We start from the raw sequence: 10,746 nt of genomic DNA on the forward strand, positions 1-10,746 counted from the left end.
AGGGAGGCCTGCGTGGCCCTGTGGGCGATCGTCACGAGGCTGATCTTTCTAGTCCCCCTCGCGAGGCAGGTCTCGCCAGCGATCCTCGCGAGGTTGATCGCGCCACCCTTGGTGCGGGCCGCGGTCTGCCCAGCGTCCTGTGTTTCTTCCTCCTCCTCGGTCGTAGCCCCGATCGGCGTGTTCGGGACGACGGCCGATCCTTCCTTCTCGCACGGCGCGGATTCTTGGCATTCGTTGGTGTTGTGGGTGTGGAGGTCGTGGTACACACAGTACCGGCCGCCCCAGGAGGACTCAGGCAGATCTTTGCCCCGCTTGGTGTCTGGTTCTGCCGCGAGCACGGCAGCCCCCTTGCGCTTCACGTCCTTGGCCTTGGGCTTCTTCTCTTCTGGGTCCGCGGCAGGCAGCTTGAGGAGGGAGAGGCGTCCCTCCTCAGCCCTGGCGCACTTGGTCGCCAAGTTGAACAGCTCCAGGGAGGTGCACAGGTCTTCATGCATTGCCAGCTCCTCCTTCATCTTGATGTCACGCACACCATTGGAGAAGGCCGAGATGATGGCCTCCTCAGACACCTTGGGGATCTTGAGGTGCACGCTGTTGAAGCGCTGGATGTACTTTTGCAGGGTCTCTCCAGGTTGTTGCTTGATGCGGAGCATGTCGCTCACGGCGGGTGGCCGGTCGCGAGTACCTTGGAAGTTGGCGATGAAGCGGGTGCGCATCTGGTCCCAGGAAGAGATCGTGGCTAGAGCCAGATTTAGGAGCCAGGTGCGAGCTCCTTCCTTGAGCGCCATGGGAAACCAGTTCGCCATGACCTTCTCGTCCCCGCTGGCAGCTTCAATGCCCAGCTCATAGAGCTGGAGGAACTCGGCAGGGTCAGTCGTGCCGTCGTAACGAGGAGGCAGGTCTGGCTTGAACTTGCCGGGCGACGCGACGTTACGCAGCTCGGTGGTGTAGGCACGGCAGCCTGCGGTGGCCATGAAAGGCTTCGGCTGGTGGAGAGCTCGGTCTTGAGGGTCCCCACGCGCTGCAGCTAGGAGCAGCGCGGGGTCTTGGCGTGCCGGAGCCAGAGCAGGGAGCGCCCGGGTAGCTCCTTGCGGGCGAGGGACTTCTTGGCAGCTCCGTTCTTGCCGCGCTGGCACCTGACGGAGCGGGTTCCGCCCAGGGGCCACACGCCTTGGAGCCATGGCATCTTCTTGGAGAGGAGGCGGCTGGTACGCCCCCGGAGCTTCGTTGCCCGCGCGGGGCGGGGTGCGGCGTGGCGGAACGGACGACGCGGGAGAGCCCCCCCGCGGCATGGACGAGCTCGGCGACACGGTCGAGCCACTCTTCATAGACGTCGTCGACAGGACGGTAGCGCAGGAGCTCATTTGCCGCGAAGAGCGCAGCTCGAGCCTCCAAGGGTGCGCGGAGCGCGCGGGACAAAGAAACAGCTGGTGTGAGCGATGGAGTGGCGGTACGGCCGTCTTGCCGCATGGATGGATGCTGAGATGATGCTTGCTGTTCGCCCCCCGACGGGCCGGTGGCAGTGTTGATGGCGGGCGACGGGGAACGACGAGGACGTCCACCGACGGGCGCCGTCTGGGCAACGCGGGAAGCGATGGCGGCCCGGCGCTCGGCGCGGGCCCGACGGGCGTCGGACATGGATACGACGGTAGGAGGAGAACGGGGCGGTGGAAGACGAATTCCGGCGCACCCCTACCAGGCGCGCCAAATGTCGGATTTCTTGTTCCGACAGACCCTTAAGGTTCGAACACTGGGGTGCGCGCGGAGATTACGCCTTCTACCTCTCCGTCTCGCAAAGATCTAGACTACTGAAATAACTGCACAAGGGACACGAGGTTTATACTGGTTCGGGCCACCGTTGTGGTGTATTACCCTACTCCAGTGTGTGGTGGGTGGATTGCCTCTTGGGGCTGATGATGATGAACAATACAAGGAAGAACAGCCTCGCGAGGGTCTGTTCTTGCACGGGGCGATGAACTGCTGGGAGGAGTTCAGCCACCTTTCCCTTTCTCTCTCTCTCTCTCTCTCACTACCCAACTCTTACTTGCCGGCCGGTCGACCCTTTGCTCTGTGGGCGGCTGGTCCTATTTATAGAGGCCCTGGTCCTCTTCCCAAATATTGAGCGGGAAGGGAGCCAACAATGGCGGGTAATTTGAAGGGGGACAGCAAGTATCAACTATCCTGACAAAAGCAGTCTTCGCCTACGCAAAGCTCTGGTGATGACGCCGTCTTGGGCTCCACGGTGACCTCCGTCTCGTAGTCCTCTTGGTCTTTGTCTTGTTGCACCAAAATGGCAACCTTTGCTTGATGCCTCGGTACTCCGCGACTGCGATTGCCCCCCTTTGCACCAAAGAGGAAAGGAGGACGCTGCGCGGGCTGGCACCCGCCTGGCACCCCGAGTCGTCATGGCTTGCATCACGGGGACCTCGCGAGGTACCCCGCCTTGATCTCTCCGCCTCCTTGCGAGCCAGCCTGACGAGGCCGTGCCTGAGGAAGGTCCGTCTCGTCCGCCTCGCGAGGCATGGCCCCTCGCGAGGGTCTTGAGTCTTGTGTTGATGAAGATGGGCCGTGCTGGGTCCCCTTTCGAGCCACGTCGCGGGCCGCAGGCAGGCAAGTCTGGGGAGCCCCTGTAGCGACCTGACCCGAATGGATCAAGTCTCTGTGCTTAAGTGTCATCCCTAGATCGGTATGCTGACACACACAGTACTCGAAGGATTTATAACAGAGGTAAATCACATGTATAAAGTAACGTAAATACTATTACCTCAATCCATATAGCGGAAGCAACAAGGTTGTGGATTCCCATCAACACCAACGGCAAAGTTGAGTGTAGAAATCGTAACCCTAACGTATCACTTACTCGTCGTAGGAAATCCTACAACACGAGACGTTGCAGCCGCAGAGGGTCAGTACATTGAATGCACTCGCAAATTCACACCATAGATAACGATGAATAAAGACTATCACTACATGCATATTTGGCTGGTGGAAAAGCTCTATGGTTATAAGGTTTTTGCGTAAAGCCAATTTTTCCCTACTGCAAAGGAATAAATTTTATTTAACTATCATGGTGGTTGTTAAACATTGAGAATGGTTGACAGCATTCTCAATCCCAATTAAGTAACATCATTAAAACCCAACAATATTCATTTAAAGTAACGTGATGAGATCAATAGGATAATCCAAGAACTAGATACTCAAGATGTCCATAACCGGGGACACGGCTAATCATGATTAGTTTATACACTCTGCAGAGGTTTGCACACTTTTTCCCACAAGAGTCGATCGCCTCCATTGGATTTTTCGCACTACATGGTGTTTGAGAAACGGATGACCGAGACACAGTCTTTCAGAAGCGCTAGCACCTTACGATGGATAGACCGGTACACCTACTTTCCCCTACATCTGCTAGTCTACCCTGTAAGAGTTCGCACGACTTAGTCAACTATGCTAGAGCCCATAATGGCCTGTGGCTGCACACTGAAGTTTCTAGTTTGAAAAATCTCATGATCCCTTTGAGCCTGGGTGGCGGTCCAAAAGAAAACAGGCAAGTCCTGGATTACCCAAGTGCCTAGACAGGAAACCCTAGAATAACCAGGTGCCTCAATCCACCCAGATGTGTGTTTAAGTTGCCACCTTAAGTAAACCATTAATTAACAATCTCACATCTGTCATGGATACTCTCAAAACCCAATCCACGTCTACGAGCATAGCATGGCCATGTAAGCATAATGTAAAAGTAACTCCCAAGGTTTGAATGCAGGAAAGTAGGTTCCTACCTCATCAACTACTTCCCAATACCCACAATTTAATTAGATCCTAATCATGCAATGTTTGAGGTTTGATCTAATGCAATAAAAACTGGGTATGAAAGAGGTATGATCAAAGTGTGAACTTGCCTGCAATGTTGATGAAGATGATTCGCACTCAAAAATCTTGATAGATCTACTCGTCACACTCTGGTCAATCTATCATAAGCAAGCAATAGTAACCACATATAAGCAATCACTCCAAAGATCAGAAAGAACGAAGAAGACGATTCGGAAACATCAAAACCAAGCAAATAACTCTTGCAACATAAAACAATTTCTAACAGTACCAAAATTATGTGAATTTGGCCTTATTATAATGTTTAGGTCAAGAGCTTCGATTTGCAAAAAGAATCAACTCAAACGGAGCTACGAAACTCAAGTTATGATCAAACGAAGTTTGAATTCAAATCTGATCTAATTCAAATTTTAAACTTTTCAAAAACATGTTTGAGTTGGATTAATGGATAGAGGGGATCATAACGTAGACGTGGGCGTTGGTTTCGTTGGATTTGGACTAATGAGTAAAAAGTTATGAGGGTTTGAAGTATAGGGACTAAACTGTGAAGAAATTTATCACGAATAGGTCCCTGACCGAAAATAACAGAAAAAGAAAAAGCTAAAAAGTGAACGTTCGCTAAGTAGTTCTTAAATAGAGAACGTTCTCTAAATAAATCTAATTAAAAATAACTAAACCATTTTTTTAAACGAAAACCGAACCCTAAAATAAACCGGCTAAACCGGGGAAAACTGGATCGGGTTTTGTGCGGGTTTTACCGGTTCGCATAATAAAACCGGCGGCAGCGACGAACGGACTCCGGCGAGGCGGCGCGGCTTCGGTGAGGTGCGGCGACGGCGGCTGCGCGGGGCGACGCGGGGCGGCGCTAGGCGACGGTGCGGCTCGCTTGCGGCGGCGGCGGTGACTGGAGCAGGCGGCGGCGGCGGACTAGGCGGCGGGGTGGCTCGTTTGCGGCGGCGGTGGCGACTGGAGTAGGCGGCGGCGGCGGCGAGATGCGGGCGAGGTGAGGCGGCGCGAGCGGCGAGAAGGCGAGGATTGGGGCCCGGGGCCTCGTTATTTAAGGGGAAGGGGAGGAGGTGGCGTGGAGAAGGGGCAACGACGGCGGTGTCCTGGCGGCGTACGGCGCCGGCGATGGCGTGCGGGACTCGGTCTCCCGCTGGAGATCGGGGACGACCCGGGGTGGGCCGGCGTGGCGCTGGGCCGGCTGGGCTTCGGCCCAGTCGGTCCGAAGAGTTTTTTTTAATAAACGTTTTTCAGATAATTAAAATAATAAAAACGAAATAACTAAAAATATTATATAGGCATATAATATATCAAAATTTTCAGAAAAAGATTTCCAACATCATGGACATTTTTCTAGCATTAAATAAAATACACACAAAATCAGATAATTCAAAGAGTGCTACTGGTCTATTAAAAACCAACAAAAATCATTTTAAAAATATCAAAATGATTTCAAATTTATTTCTCTCCAATTTTCTGTTGTAGGGAATATTGTTACCCTAATTTCCATATATTTTATTTTTGGAGAAAAATAATTTGAATAAAACTCAAATAACTCCAAATTGAAAATAAATTCAAAAGAACTTTGAATTTAATTCTTTGAAACTCCCAACTCATATTTCATATAATTTGAAGAAGTCCTTTTATCTTCTCTCATGAAAATCATTGAGCTGCATGAAGTTTATGAATTGAAATATTTCCAAATGAAATTCAATTGTTTTCAAATACCCTTTCATTTAATTTAAATGGAAGAAGTCATATCATCTTCGCTCAAGGGTTTTGTATTTGAAAAGAATTTGAATTCATGGAGATCAAAAAACAAATATGAAAGTTTGGGAAAGTCCTTTTATTGCCTCTCATTTAACTTTCAAAAAGTTTCAAATTCACTCACTTTTAGACAATCAATCAAATCTATCTATTTATTATAACATTCCAAAATTTAGAATTTTGGGATGTTACAAACCTACCACCCTTAAATGAATCTCGTCCTCGAGATTCGGAGAGGCTAGAAAGAAAAAGGTTAGGGTTTGGGGGGTCTCCTCAGAAACCATCGATCATCACAAGGGTCTGGGGTGCTACCACCCTTAAAAACATTGTTACGGTTCCATCAAAACTCATATACCCCATCCTTATTCTTGACAGTGTCGGGCTTCTCAGATCCTCGAGAAAATTCCTTCTCTGAGCTCTTCAGGTAGTGGTATAACCTTTTACTCAATTCTTCTGTCATTTCATCTTGGTAAGGTTATTCCAATACTGGATCTTCTTAGCTGACGGGTCTGGCGCCAAAACTAAACAACTATCGATATCTCATGGTGGTCAGCAATTTATGGTTTCTCCTACAGGAAATGGGTCTGGTTGATCCTCACCGTATATCCTACGATTGACAAAGCTGCCTTGTACAAGGGAAAAATACCTATACCATTCTAAGGCTTAAACAAGGTTTTGATCGTCGTCTCTCTACTATAGGTAAGTCACTCAGATTTACCATCCCATATAGCAAGGTGAATAATAAGAGTAAGTCGGTATGGTGATCAATCCATCCCGCACCCAAATCATTACCTTGTATACGGTTTAGCAAATCTCGCATTCTAACACTCGGCCATCCTCACAAGCATTGCAGAATTTCTCTTGTCGACGAACCAAGTTCGGATAAATCCATAGATTCTGCAAGCCAAACAACCATCTATCGTTCCTTCATAACTCTCAGGTTTTGCGTTGCTCCTATCGATAAGGGCATATCCTCTTCCAGGGTTTTTTCCTTCAGCAAGAATGTGCTTGCTTCTTGGCAGGTCCTGGGGCCTGTAGGTTATGGCCCATCTCATCACTTGGAGTCCTTGAACTTATCATCGGGCAACTGATCATTATTTTAACTTCCAACTTCATAGTATTCTTAAATCCATTCAATTGTATTGTATTCCTTCCTTTTATTGGCACCAAACTAGGACATGATTACTCAGAATCATCCTGGAATTTCCATTGATCCATATTTCTGACATCATACCTCCTTTATATCCAATAGTAATTTATCTCTCCATCCTCGTGGGATATCCCTCATACTGAGATAAAAACTTATACTTATGAAGTCCATATTCCACTTCGTGGAACATCATTATCCTTTCCAGGGTCAAGCATCCTTACAGGGGAATATTGGCCATCTCTGCATGGCACTTCTTCAACCGGGGAACATAAAACACATCATGAACTCCTAACAGTCCTTCGGTTGACTCCATCTTGTTGGCCACTTCTCTCAAACGCTCCAAAACTCTGTATGTCCTACAAATCTTGGGGCAATTTTTTTTAACTCCAAATCATTTAACTCCTCGCAGAGGGGTCACACGAAGATATGCTCTATCTCCAATTTCATAGACTACCTCCTTGAGTTTTTGAGTCTACATAACTCTTGTGCCTGGACTGAGCTACCTTTAGTCTATCTCGAATCAACTTAACATTCTCTTCTGACTCCTTGATCACTTTTGGTCCAAACAACTGACGGTCTCCAAATTCATCCCACATACTCTTGGGGCATCACACATTTCGAGACAAAACTCGTATTCATTTTGTCCGAAATCAACTCAGTGGAGTATCCTTATCTTTTCCAGGGGTCAAGGGTTCTACAGGGTACTACCACCCTTAAAATGCACAAATCTTCCATAGACCATATTTCTCATATCCTCAGAATGGCCAAAATCCTTCTTCATAGAGTAACAACTCATAAAATCCATATCAGTACCAACGATGCTAACTTTATTCATTCTCAATGATTACAATCTCTCGCTTTTCCATTACATGTCTCAACTCAACACCTCAATATAAAAGAAAATGTTCTCACTTCTACTACTCCATTACTTTTGTTGCAAACTCAACTATCTAGCACAAGTTTCCTTCTCCTTGGGGCATTCTCTGGCAAAGTGCCCTGCTCCATTACAACTAAAACATATTACTTCTGACAAGTCTCGAGGTTTCCTTTTTGGGCAACTGTTGAGGTAGTGCCCTGACTCCTTGCACCTGTAACAGGTGATATGACTCAGGTCCTTCCTGGGATCCAATCTGCTTCTCTTCCTGGACTTTTCCATTCCAATCAGGGCTTCTATTTCCTGTGGGTCATATTCTACTTCCTCTGTCGGGAATTCTACTAGATCCCCATTCAAACAATTTTGGGAGATGTGTCCTTCTTCTCCACATGAATAGCAAGACTTAGTGCAGGGTTTACTCGGGTCTTCTTTAGGCGTGTCCTCCATCTCTTCCTTCATCACAACTTCTTCTAAAATTTCCATGAGGGCTCCTTTCATTACCTATTTCTTCTACTGGGTGGTTCGTTGTACCATGGGGTAAATGTGACACTGAGCAGGATAGTGGGTAGTCGCTTCACAGAAGAAACAAGTAATCTGCCTAATTGGGCATTCTTCAACTGGGTGACTTCCTTCACAATTATGGCATTCATCCTTGTGTTCTTTATGGGTGTGTCCTATTTCTCCACAAATCTTGGATGCACAAGGTTTCTTCATATCCTTTCCATAAGGCTTCAACTTCTGGGACGCAAGCCGAGACTTTGGCAGAGTCAACTTAAATTCTTTCCAAGTGGTTACTCCTTTGCATCCATTGATGGTTTGGTACATCCTCCACCAAGTAGCAGCACCTCTTTCAAAGCACTGAAGAGCATGCTGGGTCATATCTTTTCCGACTATAGGGTTATTCTCCATGTGATCTTCCACGCTCTGAATCCATCGGTCTGTCTCCAACTGACTCATCGGTCCAGAAAATACAAGCTCATCTCCATTCATCCTCTATTGGGTCCATGTGGGTTTGGGGTAAGATAAGAGAGAGGGAGAGGGATACACACAATACAAACAAAAGTTTTTAAATGACAGATTTTATTGTGGCTGTCGGAAAAACATCAAACAAATGACAGCTTACAATCGTCGCATCTAACGTAGGTATAAAACAGGGGTTTGGTCTTCCAAGGGTCAATAAATCTTCAAAATCGCCAACTCTTCAAGTCTTGTTTATGCTTCCGATGGCTTCTTCCCATCATGCTTGTCCTTCTCAAGTTCTTTTGCCAGATCATCTCCGTTGACGTGAAATCTCTCGTGACATCCTATAATATTCCGGAGTTGCATTTCAAACTTCTGGTTTCAACATCCTTCACATGAACCATGGTCATACTGTCCTTCAGTTCCTGACAATTCTCCGGTATCTCGAGGTTGTAGCTCCTCTAGCTTGGCTACTCTCATCTTCAGGATCCTGAGTTCCTCGTGAAATACTTCCTTGTCTAATACGACTTCCTGCAGATCCATCTTAACTTCCTGATGTAACACTCCAGATCCTGGTGATACACCGGCTAAGGTTAAAACTTCATCTTACTAATAGGTGCTCCATCAGCCTTGTTCCATCAAATCCATTCTGAAGAAATGCATCCTTAACTCAGCATGGTGACAATAGCATCAGCGGGCGATGACATCACAGATAACCGTGTTTCTGCTCTTGTCATTCCCATGAGCTATCATTCCATAGTTGATATCTCCTGCCTTAGGGTCTTCTTTGACAAAACTTCGAGTTCTCATACTCCTTGTTTCAGTCTTTCTCCGATACACCTTGATCTCGGGTATTGACAACTTCCACAGTCTGCCAAGTTCCATAAGGGTAGCCTTCCTAGGTCATACAAATCTGGGAATTCTTCAGAGCCTTCAAATTCTACTTGTCTTCGGTCTTCAACCGTTGTAGTTTCCATTATTCAGAGGCACGGAAAATACTCTTCATTCTGAAGTGGTCTTAGTTGTCCGATATCTTGTACTTCTTGGAGTGGTCTCATCAGTCGAATCATTGTGTGGTCAAAAGGGGAAAGGGGCATGGTGTCACTAAAGGGAATTTTTGAATAAGCTCAGAAGAGAAGAGATGTAAAAGATTTTTTTAAAGGGAAAGTTGTAGAGAAAAATCTTTGCTATGGGCTTGCCAGTTTCTAGGGTCACGTCCTACAGTCAACATGTGCTCTGATACCATCTTGTAGCGACCTGACCCGAATGGATCAAGTCTCTGTGCTTAAGTGTCATCCCTGGATCGGTATGCTGACACACACAGTACTCGAAGGATTTATAACAGAGGTAAATCACATGTATAAAGTAACGTAAATACTATTACCTCAATCCAAATAGCGGAAGCAACAAGGTTGTGGATTCCCATCAACACCAACGGCAAAGTTGAGTGTAGAAATCGTAACCCTAACGTATCACTTACTCGTCGTAAGAAATCCTGCAACATGAGACGTTGCAGCCACAAAGGGTCAGTACATTGAATGTACTGGCAAATTCACACCATAGAGAATGATGAACAATGGCTATCACTACATGCATATTTGGCTGGTGGAAAAGCTCTATGGTTATAAGGTTTTTGCGAAAAGCCAATTTTTCCCTACTGCAAAGGAATAAATTTTATTTAACTATCATGGTGGTTGTTAAACATTGAGAATGGTTGACAGCATTCTCAATCCCAATTAAGTAACATCATTAAAACCCAACAAATTAATTTAAAGTAACATGATGAGATCAACAGGATAATCCAAGAACTAGATACTCAAGATGTCCATAACCGGGGACACGGCTAATCATGATTAGTTTATACACTCTGCAGAGGTTTGCGCACTTTTCCCCACAAGACTCGATCGCCTCCGTTGGATTTCTCGCACTACATGGTGTTTGAGAAACGGATGACCGAGACACAGTCTTTTAGAAGCACTAGCACCTTACGATGGATAGACCGGTACACCTACTTTCCCCTACATCTGCTAGTCTACCCTGTAAGAGTTTGCACGACTTAGTCAACTATGCCAGAGCCCATAATGGCTTGTGGCTGCACACGGAAGTTTCTAGTTTGAAAATCTCATGATCCCTTTGAGCCTGGGTGGCGGTCCAAAAAAAACAGGCA

The sequence above is a fragment of the Triticum aestivum genome, chromosome 6A (genome assembly GCF_018294505.1).
Source record: "Triticum aestivum cultivar Chinese Spring chromosome 6A, IWGSC CS RefSeq v2.1, whole genome shotgun sequence".
Lineage (NCBI taxonomy): Eukaryota > Viridiplantae > Streptophyta > Magnoliopsida > Poales > Poaceae > Triticum > Triticum aestivum.